At 46.2% G+C, this 13,033-nt stretch overlaps 2 long non-coding RNA genes across 2 annotated transcripts; both read right to left on the bottom strand.

Moving 5' to 3' along the window:
- Positions 1 to 842: 842 nt before the first annotated feature.
- Positions 843 to 1,748, bottom strand: LOC121011240 (uncharacterized). Its single transcript, XR_005781552.1, has 2 exons — positions 1,608 to 1,748; positions 843 to 1,139 (listed from the first exon to the last, which is right to left on the bottom strand). It is a non-coding gene; the product is annotated as an uncharacterized LOC121011240 (long non-coding RNA).
- Positions 1,749 to 5,116: 3,368 nt separating this feature from the next.
- On the bottom strand, positions 5,117 to 8,426 carry LOC121011237 (uncharacterized). Its single transcript, XR_005781551.1, has 2 exons — positions 8,021 to 8,426; positions 5,117 to 6,208 (listed from the first exon to the last, which is right to left on the bottom strand). It is a non-coding gene; the product is annotated as an uncharacterized LOC121011237 (long non-coding RNA).
- Between the last annotated feature and the right edge of the window lie 4,607 nt (positions 8,427 to 13,033).

The following is a 13,033-nucleotide window of genomic DNA, read 5'->3' as shown; positions in this document are numbered from 1 at the left end:
AAGCCTCTGAGCCACGGGATTTTCACAGGTATGTAGATTACAGCCTTTAACTAGCTTTATTGGAAGGGGGGACCTCGGGGCACCTGGGTGGCTCAGTGGGTTAAGTGTCCGGCTTTGGCTCAGGTCATGATTTCACAGTTTGTGGGTTCAAGCCCTGTGTCAGGCTCTGTGCTGACAGCTCAGAGCCTGGAGCCTGCTTCCGATGCTGTGTCTCCCTCCCCCTCCCCTGCTCATGCTCTGTCTCTGTCTCAAAAATAAAGAACCATAAAAAAAAAAATTAAAAATAAAAGTGGAACCTCATCTTAGGGATCAGGAGACCATGGTTTTTCCTACCGATTGTAAACTCTCAGATGTTTTTCCATTTCTGGAAGGATGGAGTGAGGTAAGCGAATGCTTCTGTTGTCTGTGACTGACATTACATGACCTTCCCACAACTCCCCATTACAGTTTTTGAATTGCTTGAATCAAATAAAATGATTTTAGCACAAAGGTATGCCTATTAATCATACTCTGTTTCTGTATCTTTTATTTTCTGTCTTAGATTTTTATTGGGTGTGTTTACCAGGAAACTACTTCAACTTCTTGCGAGTCAAGGAGTCATGAGTCTTCCTTGGGCAGAGCAGCGTGTGTTAAAAATGTTGAAATCTGGTATGGTACCCCTCAACTGCTTTGTTCACCCAGAAAGAGGCTTTTGAGGAAAGGACATGAGTGGTGTGGAAAGGGAACTTTGGAGCCCCACATACTTCAGACATCACTCACTTGCTACATGTTGATTCTCTTTCGAGCTCGGTGTCTTTGTATTAGCTAGCTATTGCTGCATAACAAACTACCCCAAAACTTAGTAGCCTAAAATGACAATATTTATTATTTATAGTTTCTGTGGGTCAGGAATCTGGGCACAGTTAAGCTCAGCCCTGCTTCAGGGTCTGGTCCAGGCTGTGATCAAGGTGTTGGTCAGGGCTATAGTCCCATTAACTTTTAACCGGAGAAGAATCTGCTTCTAAGCTCCCCTATGTGGCCAGTGGAAGGATTCAGTTTCTTGCAGGTTGTAGTATGGAGGGCCCCAATTCTTTGCTGGTGGTTGGCTGGAGGCCACCCTCAGTTCCCTGCCACATGGACCTTTCCAACAGCGCAGCAAGCTTCCTCAGAGCAAGCAAGAGAGCATAAAATCAAAGACACACTCTTTTATCATCCGTATCTCAGAAATCACCCCACATCACTTTGTTTGATCTTGTTTCGTTTTTGTTATCGTTGCTGTTGTTCCTGTGACTCTCTTCTTGTTCTGCTGTCTTTTTTTATGTTTACTTTTTTTACATTTTTAATTGTGGCAAAACACACATAAATAACATAAAATTGGCCATCGTATCCACTTTTACGAGTACTGTTTGGTATTAAGTACATTCACACTGTTGTGCAACCAATCTCCAGAACTCTTTCATCTTGCAAAACTAAAATTATACCCATTAAACAATGTCCCAACCCCACCTCTCCCAGCCCCCGGCAACCACCATTCTCCTTTCTCTTTTTATGAATTTCGCTACTCTAGCTACCTCATACAAGTGGAATCCTGCAGTATTTTGTTTTCATGAAAGCCTTATTTCGCTCACCATAGTGTCCTCGAGGTTCATCTGTGTCGTAGCATGTGTCCTTTCCTTCCTTTGTAGATTGGGTAAGATTCCACTGTCGGTATATAAGCATATCGTGTTTATCCATTCGTCCCTTGACGGACGCTTTGACTGCATTCCCCTTCTGGCTGTTGTAAATAATGCTACTATAAACACGGGTATACAAATATCTCTTTGAGTACCTACCTTCAATTCTTTTGGGTATATACCCATACGTGGAATTGTTAGATCATATGGAAATTCTATTTGTAATTTAAAAAAAAAATTTTTTTTCAACGGTTTTTATTTATTTCTGGGACAGAGAGAGACAGAGCATGAATGGGGGAGGGGCAGAGAGAGAGGGAGACACAGAATCGGAAACAGGCTCCAGGCTCCGAGCCATCAGCCCAGAGCCCGACGCGGGGCTCGAACTCACGGACCGGGAGATCGTGACCTGGCTGAAGTCGGACGCTTAACCGACTGCGCCACCCAGGCGCCCCTCTATTTGTAATTTTTGGGGGAACTGTCATACTGTTTCTCTCAGCAGCCACGCCATTTGACATTCCCATCGACAGAGCACAAGGGTTCCGATTTCTCCACATTCTTGCCATCGACACTTGGTATTTTCTTTTTCTTTTTCCTTTATTATTATTAAAAAATGCTTATTTATTTATTTTTGAGAGAGAGAAGGCACCTGTGTGGTAAGTGGGGGAGGGGCAGAGAGAGATGGAGAGAGAGAATCCCAAGCTGACAGTGCGGAGCCCGACATGGGACTCCATCCCACGGACCACAAGATCGTGACCTGAACTGAAACCAAGAGTTGGAAGCTTAATCAACTGAGCCACCCAAGATCCTCTTTTTTTTCCTTTATTTAAAAAAAATATATAGTAGCCATTTTAATGGATGTGAAATGGTATCTCAGTAAGGTTTTTATTTGCATTTCTCTAATAATTAGTGATAGCATTTTTCTCGTGTTTAGTGGCAATTTATTTTCTTTAGAGGAATGTTTATTCAAGTCCTTCGCTCATGTTTTAATTGAGTTGCTTGTGTTTTGTTGTCGAGTTGAAAAAATTCTTTGTCCATCCTGGATATTAACCTCTGATCAGATATGTGACTTGCAAATATTTTGTCTCATGTTACTTGTTGATTGGGTCCTTTGAGGCACAGAGGTTTTCAATGTGATGCAGTCCAGTGTGATGTCACCTGTGCTTTTGGTGTCTTATCCAAAAAATGATCACCAAGTACAATGGCATGAAACTTTTCCTCTATGTTTTCTCCAAGAAGATTATAGCTTGAGGTCTTCTGTGTAGGTCTTCGTTCCATTTTGAGTTTATTTTTGTAATGGTGTAAGGGAAGGGTCCAAGTTCATCCTTTTGCACATGGATATCCAGTTTTGCCAGCACCATTTGTTGAAAAGGTTGTTCTTTCCCACTGAATGGTTTTGGCATCCTTGTCAACATCATTTAACCATATAAGCAAGGTTTATTTCTGGGCTGGCCATTTTATATGCCTGTACCCACACTGTTTTCATTACTGTAGTTTTGTGATAAGTTTTCAATTCAGGAAGTGTGAAACTTTCACGTTTGTTTCTCTTTTGTTCAAGATTGTTTGGGCTATCCGGATTTCCTTGACATTCTGTGTGAATTTTAGGATGGGTTTTTTCTACTTCTGCCAAAAAAGTTGTTAGGATTTTGCTAAGGACTGCATTGAATCTGTAGGTCGCTAATTTTGACATCTTAACGTTATTAAGTCTTCCAACCCACGAGTATGGGATGTCTTTCCATTTATTTTTGTCATCTTTAGTTCCTTTCAGCAATGTTTTCCAGTTTTCACCATACAGGTCTTTTACTTCTTTGGTTAAGTTCATTCCATTCTTTTTGATGCTATTGTGAATGAAACTGTTTTCTTACTTTCCTTTTTGGAATGTTCATTGTTTGTCTATATAAACACAACTGGTTGATTTTATATCCTGCAACTTTGCTGAATTCATGTATTAGCTTTAACAGGATTTGTGTGTGTGTGTGTGTGTGTGTGTGTGTGTGTGTGTGTGATCTTTAGGGTTTTCCATGTATTAGATCATGCCATCTGTGAGCAGAGATAATGTTTCCTTTTCTTTCTTTCTTTCTTTCTTTCTTTCTTTCTTTCTTCCTTTCTTTCTTTCTTTTTTTCTTTCTTTCACCTTCCTTCCTTCCTTCCTTCCACTTGATTGTTCTGGCCAGGACTTCCTGTACTATTTTGAAAAGAAGTGGTAAAGTGGGCATACCTGTCTAGAACCGATCTTAGAGGAAAACCTTTTAGTCTTTCACCATTATGTGTCATGTTGGCTGTGGGTTTCTCATGTATGGTCTTTTTGATGTTGAGGTGATATTCTTTTATTCCTAGCTTGTTGGGTGCTTTTTTATTTCATGAAAGAGTATGGGATTTTATTAAGTGATTTTTCTGCATCAGTTGTGATGATCCTGTGGGTTCCCCCCCCGCAATCATTCTGTTAATATGATGTATTCCATTGATTGATATTTTTTTGTGTTGAACCATCCTTGAATTCCAGGAATAAATCCCACTTGGTCATGGTGTGTAATCCTTTTAACGTGTCATTGAATTCTGTCTGCCAGTGTTTTATTTTGAGGATTTTTGCATCAATATTCATCAGGGATATTGGTCTGTAGTTTTCTTAGTGTCTTTGTCTGTCATTGGTATCAGGACAATGCTGGCTTTATGGAATGACTTTGAAAGTGTTCCCTCCCCTTCAATTTTATGGAGGGTTTGAGAATTGATGTTCATTCTTCTTTAAATTTTTGGTAGAATTCACCAGTAAAGCCATCTGGCCCTGGGCTTCTCTTCTTTGGAAGGGATTTGATTACTGAGTCAATGTACTGACATCCTTCCATATTTGCCATATTCTGCTTGTTGGAAGCAAGTCACTAGGCTCAGACCACCCTTACGGGGAAGCGATTACCAGGAGAGGAGAATGATTTGGGCCACCTCAGTCCTCCCCTGTAAAATGGAGCTATTCCCAATCAATTGGTTAAAGAAGATGTGTAGGGCATCCCTTCACTGTGCTTCGTGTCTCAGAATTACCTGGTAGTTTGTACTCCCAGTTGACTGATTTCAAGATGCAGCCTAGATTTATGGTAAATGGAAACTTTGTGCATCTTTGTATAAGATTCATACTTTGACAAAACTTCCCATTTCCCTCAAATCAATGAAATTTAATAGGACTTTTAGTCATACTCTGTGATATGTTCTCAGTCTCAAGAAATTAACAGGATAAACATCTTGGTCATGGTTTTGTGATCGTAATTTTTACACCAGCTATCATCCCTGACCCGTTAACTCTGAGTACACTGCTCCTATATGATCATGGCCACCATACACTTTTTTTCCCATGGTGCTTGTCCAAGGACTGTGTTATCTGTTTCAAGTGTTTCTCTTTTGCTGGATGGTAAGCTGAGGCTAGAAATGATATCTTTTTTTCCCTCCTCTGTATTCCCAGCAGTGCTGAGTACAAAATCGGCCCTCAATAGAGATTTATTACATGAAAGTATACGAATGTATGAGTGAATAAATACTGCCATCCTCCTGCTAGCCTTGAAGGCTCTGACCCAGTCTACACATCCAGTGTCCAGCCCATGCCTGACCAGCGTAGAAGATCAATAAACATCACGGATTGAAGAAAAGAATGGCAGCGTAACATCTCCTATCAGCTATTGTAACCACTGGACAACAATGGAAAGATGATTTGCCATCTGCTCAAAGGAGTCATATCCTGGAGATGTCATCTCTGTAGTGTCCTTATCCTAGGAGCCAGAGTCTCCTCTCCTTAAATCACTTGAGTACAATAAAAAGAAAGTCATTTGCAGGTGGATTGCCCCAGAAGCCAATTTGGAGACAGGGTTCTGAGTTCAAGTGGCTTATTTGGGACAGGATCCCAGGAAACGCAATTGGAGGCGCACAGCAGAGAGCCAGGAAAGGACAGGATTTAGCACAGCTCACATTAATGAACCGATGGCTGAACTGGGCACCTGAGTACAGCCTCGCAGCGGACCTCTGTGAGGTTGACGACTCAGAGCTGCCCCCTCCCCATGAGTAGCATGCGAGGTGTGATATTTACGCCAGCTCCCCATCTCAATGTTTGGGGTTGCACACTGTCTGGCATTTCGGCCCGTCCTGTGATAGAACAGCAAGCTTCTGCAGCCAACGAGTCCTCAGGGAAGGGTCCCCAGTCTTGTAGGAAGAAGCCAAGAGGATGCTGAGCGCCGAGGAGATTGACAGTGGTAGCACCTGGTGCAAAGAGTTGAAATTACATTTACGAACCTGGACCTGAGACCTGATTTTGTCCTCTGCTAGCAAGGCAAGTCCCTCCAAACTCACCAGTCCTCGGTGTGTCCTTCTAGAAAGTCCTCTTCTGCTCCAAAAGCACCGGGACTTCATTCTTCCTTGAAGACGTGTGGCTCGGGACTGCCGACAGCATTCTTTGTCAGAGCTCAGCTTCTAGAGTGTCTGTGTCGGCAGGCTTCCTTCCATTTTTCTGTTCATGTTTCACACCAGTCATGGGAGCCGAGGTTCTGGGATCAGGTTGCTCTTTGCAGCTGATCTGTGCATGTCTGACCACAAGGATGATTCACATTATACCCTAATGTGGTGTTTATATCATTTGATGCTTTGATTACTTTGTTCGAAGTGATCTCATTTGTTTATGAGCATCTGTTAAGTCCCCAGCCGCCACCCCCCTTCGCCGCCGCCCAGAAAGTCCCTGCTCTCCATTCTTTGGGCAACGCGTTCTGCAGACAGTTACGTCCTCTGCTGCTGCAATAGCCCAGGCGGGCTAAGATGGTCTCGCCGGCTTGCTGTCGTTCCTAACAAACGCCGGGGAGGAGAAAGCAACAAGGCAAAGGCAACAAAGTTTTGGCCCTTTTGACACAGACTGAGTGTGTGCAGATGCCGCGTTACAACATTTGTCTTCCCTCTTTGCTGTTAACTCTCACTCTTCCACCCACATCTTCATCTCCACTCTTGTTTTTAATGTTTATTTTTCAGAGAGAGGGGTGGGGGGGGAGGGACAGAGAGAGAGGGAGACAGAGAATCCGAGGCAGGCTCCGCAACGTCAGCGCAGAGCCCGATGTGGGGCTCAAACTCATGAACCACGAGATCGTGACCCGAGCCCAAGTCAAATGCTTAACCACGGGCCACTCAGGCGCCCCTTCATCACCACCCTTTCGGGACCAGATCCCGTGGGATGTGAATAAGTGGATCAGGGAGGAAAAATGCATCCATGGCCACTGAGATTGGGAGAAGGCTGGCATCAGCAGAGTCAAAAGGTGTCTTTGCTGCTGGACTTCTCAGAGTCTCGAACGTGCTAAGGCATCCCGTGATTCTCGGTGAGGATGGGGTGAGCAGCATTTCCAAAAGGAATATGACCGCACAGCGCTTGCTGTTGGCTAAAGAAAGGCTCTGCAGAACTAAGCTCTGGAAATGCTTTGCTGGATCACGCGTTTGCCATGGAGCTAAAAACGACCGATAATTCAGAAGCCTTCGGCGGTCTGCAAGAACTCAGTGGCGAACCAGGCTTCTGACACAGCCGCGGCAACCCCCTTGCCTCTCAGTTACCGAGCACCTGCTGTGCGCTGGGTGCCTTACCATAGGTCAACAGCTTTGCGAGGGAAGGCGGACGTGACGCCACCGTCAAGGAAAAGGCTTCTTGGTAAGGCATCTGGAGAGTCAGGGAAGGTCACGGAGGGGTGGGCAGGACCCACACCCCGAACCTGCCCTCAGCACCAGGACTGGCTGCATAACTGACAGGGCCCGGTGCAAAATAAAAAGTGAGGGGGCTCTTGATCAAAAATGACTAAGAAGTTGAAGACGATAACAGAGCGTTGCACCTGGGGCCCTTCTGGTTTTTGCGCAGGTCCCTTGCTTATGAAGTCAGTCATGCACGGCATGTATCTGTGGCAGGAGCAGCAGCCCTGGCCCAGCCGCCGGGTCATGTCTCCTGTCCCCTTCTCCTCCCCCCCCCCCCCCACCAGGCACTGCTCAGAGACAGGCTTTCTCCCATTCTGCCTCGGCAGGAAGCTCCTTCTGCCAGCTCTTAATGAATCAGCGGCTGAATAAGCAACGAGCCTAGAGATTACTCAGAGGCAGTATGGAATAGAGGCAAGGGACTGGAGGTTCAAATCCTGGCTTTTTGCCCCTTATCTCTCCATGACGTTGATCAATTTCACGTTCGGTTTCTGCGGCTCAGAACCCGGCTTTAGAAAGAGGGGCTGGCAATAATGCCTGCTCCGGACAAGGGATGGTGTAGAGCCAAGGAGGGTAATTCCATCCTTTACGCACCCTCTGCAGAGGAGCCTGAGCAGGTGTAAGATTTCGCATTTCCCCCCTTGGAGGCTGCTGGCCACTCCTCTCATTTATTTACTTACCCATTCGTTCAGCCAGTGTGTGGAGGGTAGGTAGGAACGGATTAGGCAGAGAAGAAGGAGAAAGGCACTCCAGGAGGACCATAGCTTGCGACACCCTCCGTGACTGTAGCCATATAGCACACGGGTGGGGGGAAGAGCTGAGGTCCCAACCCAGACAGGCTCGCACCGCACCTCGCTGCCTCCGGTGCCTGGAGAAACTCGGCTGCCGAGAAGAAGGAAGTTAATGGTAAACAAGGGCTGTTGGGTTGTCTGCGGATCTTAATCATCCTTATATCCCCACTGCACAGAAGCCCAAATAATTGACCATGGGCCAAAAACCAACTTCAGGAGGCTGTCCACCCAGAGCCGTCAACCATCTCCAGCAATTAGGCTCAGCGTGACAGTTGCTTCTGAGACAAGGAGCCGAGTGAATGGAATTAATCTCCCCGATTTAAATCCATTAGTGCCTGTGATAGACTGGTTCAGGCATTTAAGAGCCACTTCATCTCACCCGGTCATGCCCACAGGGTCACACGCTGACTCACAGTTAATAGTGGGGAAGGCTTTAATGGAGGGGAAGCTTTGAAGAAGGGCAGGGTGTGTTCCAAAGCTTGAAGGTTTAATGCATTTTTAATTAAATGTGCTTTAATAGGATTCAGCACCAACTATCATGTCACTGCAGATAGATTCATTATATTTGTTCAGTTAATTACGCGTGTGTTATTACCCAAGTGTAAACTTAGGTGACCTGGAAAGAAGCTTGACTTCGAGGGACACCCAAGAGTTCTGCTGGTCCTTTCAGGATTAGATTAAATAGTTCCCCACCCTGCGGTCCCCATATTTACTCTTGTGTGCCCACGCCCATACCCACACATGCGGGCACATGTGGTTACACTCTGGCAGCCAGGCACATGCGTAGACGTTCCCTCTCTCTCCTCCTCTCTTCTTTCAAAGAGAAACGGTTGGTAGGAGATCTCAAAGCTAGGAAAAAAGCATTCCCAGATCGGGCCCCGTCCTGTTATCAGCTTCGCACGAGGTGCTGAATATTCCTGAGCCTGAGCGTCCCTCTTCTGTAAAGCGACAGTGACAGCAAGATTAATAGCGAGGACCCCCCCCCCCCCAGCACTGCTGTAGGTTCCCAGGACGTGATACCCACAGAGCCCTTTGTGAGATGCCGAGAGCCATGCACCTCCTCCTTATTGCTGGCGGTTGTAACCAATCCTTCTAGAAGGCGCCCCGTCAGGGCTCCATTCTATACGCTCAGGGCACGGGATCCCTTGCTGTACCCTGAGTGTTCACATGCTGAAGCAGGACCTTGTGTACTCACTCAGCAGGCGTGCACCGAGCACCCTTACCTAGGACTTCCTGAGGACCTACTATGCGCCCAGCGCAGGGTCCCTGACTTCCACGTGTTTCTCATACATGATTGCTTCTTACCAGGTGACGATCTACACATTATAGATGGGAAACCAAAGGTTACATAATGGATCTATTTAATACAGTTTGTTTGATTCTTATCACGTGCCAGGCGTTATGCCCCAGGGGCAGGGGCATAAGAGGAAAATGCAACAGATGTGGCCCTTGCCCTGGTGCACCTTTCTGCACAGGAAGCTTTCAAGAGCTCACCGGGAAGCGCTTCCATGCCTGGGCCCTTGGTTTCCTCTCCAGTCACATCACAATGTACCAGACCGTGAATCTTGACATGTGGTGGCTCGGATGGTTCCAAGTTTGGGGCATGGCGGCGGTGGCTGGGGGCCCGGGAATGGGGTTCAACATATGGGAAGGAGACCCTCAGAGACGTCCAGGGTAAACCTCTCAGCCTTAGGTGTGCTTACCGCACTCCTGGGTGGGGGGGAGGGATGATCTTATTCAAATGCAGATGATGATTCAGTAGGGTTGGGGGTGGTGGGGTGTCATTTAATTTTATGTGCCACCTTGGTTAGGCCATGGTACCCAGGTATTTAGTGAAACACCAGTCTAGATGTCACTGTGAAGGTTTTTGGTAGGTGGGATTAACCATGAAATCAGTGGACTTTGAGTAAAGCAGATTATCCTCTATGACGTGGGTGGGCCTCACACAATCAGTCGAAGCCTTGAGAGAAAGAACGGAGGTACCCGGAGGAAGAAGGAATTCTCCAGAAAAGCTGCAATGTCAACTCTTTCCTGCGTCTGCTGCCTAAAAAAATGCCCTGCAGATTTTGGACTTGCCAGCCCTCACTATTACATGAGCCAATTCCTTAAAATATTTCTTCCTCTCTCTCCCTGTCATAACTCCCTATATCTATTATATATTTGAACTTCAATAATATAATTTTATTTTAATTAATTTAACATTTTACGGATATGTAAGAAAGGCAAGTTAATTTTAGGAATGTATTTGATTTAACAGAAAATATCCTAACTGGTGTGATTTGTGTCATTGATAGAAACATCTGTGAATGAGATCTAGAGACACGTACATAGCTATCTATGTATATACTGTATAGATACCCTGTGCATATAAGATACAGCTACTTTGCATATGTCTATGACCATTCTGTTTCTCAGGAGAGCCCTGCCTGATACAAGGAATGGGAGTCTACATTTCTTCCAAGCTCCCAGGACGTGCCAGTCCTACTGGTCTGTGAACCGGACTCTGATTAAGGTCAGTGGCTCCGTCGGTGAAGTATTTGGCTCTTGGTTTCTGCTCACGGCATGATCTCACAGTTCGTGGGATCGAGCCCTGCTTCAGGGTCCGCGCTGACGGCAGGGACCCTGCTTGGGATTCTCTCTCCCTCTCTCTCTGCCCCTCCCTCACCCCAATATAAATCAATAAACTTCATTTTATTTTATTTTTATTATTTTTTTTTCACATCTATTCATTTTTGGAAGGCAGAGAGAGACAGAGTGCGAATGGGGGAGGGGCAGAGAGAGAGGGAGACACAGAAACAGAAGCAGGTTCCAGGCTCTATCAGCACAGAGCCCGACGCCGGGCTCGAACTCCCGGACCGCGAGATCACGACCTGAGCCGAGGTCGGCCGCTCAACCAACCGAGCCACCCAGGCGCCCCATAAATAAACTTTAAAAAAAGCAAAGAACAGAAGCCACAGATGTTATTTTAAATTTTCCAGCAGCCGCATTAAAAAAGTTAAAAGAAACAGGTAAATTAATTTTAAGAACATATTTCATTTAACTGAAAATACCCTGAGTATTATTATTTCAACATGTCATGGACGAGATATCATACAGTTTTTTGGTTTTTTTTTTGCACGAACTCTTCAAAATCTGGTACACTTACAGCACCCACTTACGCTTCAGACAAGCCACGTTTCAAGTGCTGCTCAGACACGCGTGGCCAGGGGCTCCCATGTTGCACCCCATGATTCAGGATCCTTGACAACCAGCACCCTGGGCTAATGGAGCTGCTATTTGCTGCCTGCCTTGCATTTTCTCCTAAAAACGGAAAAAGGGGAGAGGGGGGAAAAAAGTGAGAAAAAATAATAATCTGGGTAATTAAAGATGCCAGGCGACTCGCGTCAGGTTAACGCCCAGAGTGGAGTGAATGATAACAGAGGTTCTGCTCAAGCAAGCGCCAAATAAGCAAACGTTCTTTAAATAAACAGAAATTGAGTATATTTCAGGAACTTGTTTACGCTATGGGTCACGGAGGAGGTTAAACAAGAATTTGTTTTAAAAAGTCTCCAAAGGACGGCCTCTGTGCTCCCACTGCACGTGGTTGGGGGCGGGGGAGGAGGCTCTCGGGGCTGGGAAACTGGGGTCAGGTGGAGACCGGGGCCACCGTCTGCCGTGGGCACCGCTGCTTTTGCACTCAAGCGCCGGCTTCACGTGCAGGGGTGCAGGGAGGGGTGAGATGGCGACCCGAAGGGTCCCGGGGAGCCTGGGTGTCCGGGGAGACTCCCGGCAGGCAGACGCTGCGCAGACCTTCCCGGTGTAGGTTGGAGAGGGGTTGTGTCCCACACGGGTGAGTTGTCCACTTGTGCAGTCAGCTACCCATTCATTCCTTCTGCATTCCTCCTTCCCGCACTCAGGTATCCCTTCAGTTAGTGACTCACTTGCCCATTGACTCATTCTTTCACACACTAGCTCAGGTTGGGCTCCCTGGGAAGCAGACAGGAGGCTTATGAGGGAGCATCCCGCCATCAGCACCTACAGGGCGTTGCGGAAAGAGACGTGCATCTGTGTGTGGTCTCAGTGGAGCCGCCCCCCGCCCTCCCCCCCGGGGAAGTTTCTAAGACGGATGAGCCTGCCCTGAGAAGGGGGTGTGAGGGAGGGCACAGGGTCTCATATCCACCACACACAACCTTCAACACACTCACCTACGCTTTGGTCTCTGGGCTTCCGTTGTTGGCTCTTTCGTTCATTCGCACACCGAGCGCTTTGCTGTCTTAAATCCTGCCCCCTTCCCCACCCCCAGGATCTTTGCACGACCGGTCCCCTTTCATCATTCGGGCCTCAGCTCTGAGCTCCCTGCCCCAGAGGAGCCCCTGCAAGTGGCCCTGGGGATGGTCCTTCACCCTCCACCCCTCTCTCCCTCTCCAAACCTCTCCCCTGGTTATTCTCTGCCCGCACACCATCTATCGCTCTCAGAAGTGACCCTGTTCATTTACTTACTTGCCCATTCTCCCTCCCTTCTCCACTGGAATGTAAGCTTCATGAGGGTTGGGTCTTTGTCTGAGCGTTTCTTCTTCTTAGTCACACAAAGATTTGTAGAAGGAACAAATGAATGACTCAGCAATTTGCTTATTAATTAAATCATTCATTCATTATTCATGTATCAACTCTCTTATTCATAATTAGTCAGTCCATTCATTCGTTTATTCATTTCCTCAACAGGCAGTGTTTATATCTATAAATAGGTATTAAATATACACTTGATCTTAGCCAAAAGGCCGAGAAGCGATAGGTATTATATATAAATATATACTTTTATATATTTGAATATTCAACATGTTTATATATAAATTATATATATAAAATTTAATGTGTCTGTTACATACATATATAAGTATGTGTTATAACTATAATGAACATGTA

Source organism: Herpailurus yagouaroundi, unplaced genomic scaffold (assembly GCF_014898765.1).
Source record: "Herpailurus yagouaroundi ecotype Mexico unplaced genomic scaffold, PumYag 29, whole genome shotgun sequence".
In the NCBI taxonomy this organism is placed as follows: Eukaryota; Metazoa; Chordata; class Mammalia; order Carnivora; family Felidae; genus Herpailurus; species Herpailurus yagouaroundi.
Note: the sequence above shows the minus strand (reverse complement) of the source record. Positions and strands in the feature narration are given on the sequence as shown.